Source organism: Anopheles cruzii, chromosome 3 (assembly GCF_943734635.1).
Source record: "Anopheles cruzii chromosome 3, idAnoCruzAS_RS32_06, whole genome shotgun sequence".
NCBI classification, from domain to species: domain Eukaryota; kingdom Metazoa; phylum Arthropoda; class Insecta; order Diptera; family Culicidae; genus Anopheles; species Anopheles cruzii.
Window position 1 is genome coordinate 54,817,121 of NC_069145.1, and position 347 is coordinate 54,817,467.

A 347-nucleotide genomic window follows, 5' to 3' on the forward strand; every position below is an offset into this window, starting at 1 on the left:
GCTAAAGCTAAGGATTAAAATGAGGGATTTTTCTGCAAAAGTAAAAAGAATTATTATTTGCACCAGTGCACTGTAAAACTAGTAAAATTTGTCCAATAAGTAAACTCGAATTGTTTGTACTTTCTAATCGATTTAATATAGCGGACTTTATTAAGAAATGCGGAAATAAAAAGAAATGCAGATAATTCGCTAAAAGTAGGTGTGTTGGATTTTTATTGTAATAGTTAAAATATATGTCGGCCCTTCCTGGATACACTTTTGTCGCTTACATTGTAAACCCGAAACTATCTCAATTATGAACGAAATGCTGCAGGCTACGCTGGAGGAGGGAAAGCCCTTTCTTGATG